This window comes from Penaeus monodon, chromosome 31, assembly GCF_015228065.2.
Source record: "Penaeus monodon isolate SGIC_2016 chromosome 31, NSTDA_Pmon_1, whole genome shotgun sequence".
NCBI lineage: Eukaryota > Metazoa > Arthropoda > Malacostraca > Decapoda > Penaeidae > Penaeus > Penaeus monodon.
This window is the reverse complement of record NC_051416.1, coordinates 5618740-5619092: the sequence shown is the minus strand read 5'-3', so window position 1 is coordinate 5619092 and position 353 is coordinate 5618740.

Here is a 353-nt window from a genome sequence, read left to right as displayed (position 1 = left end):
AAAGTTAAGATATGAATAAAGGTAATCTCAAGGGCTAAGAAACCGTTTTCATTTTCTGTTCAAACTTCTTTCGTGATGACCTTAATATGAACTGATCTAGGTATGACATCCATTTTTTCTAATGCCTCCGCCTCGCAATAAACTCAAGCTTCGGGAAGAGATCGAGAAGCTGTGATGACGTCAGAGAATCTTTCCATCTCCACCAAGCTCGTCTTCAGCTCTTTCCTTGCGCATCTTTCTGCAGCTTCCTCTCTCGCGCTATTAATAATGCATTAACTCTACCTCACTTTCTCTTTCTCTGTTTTATTTTCTTTCTTTCTTCTTCTATCTTTTACCCACAGATTTTTTTTTTT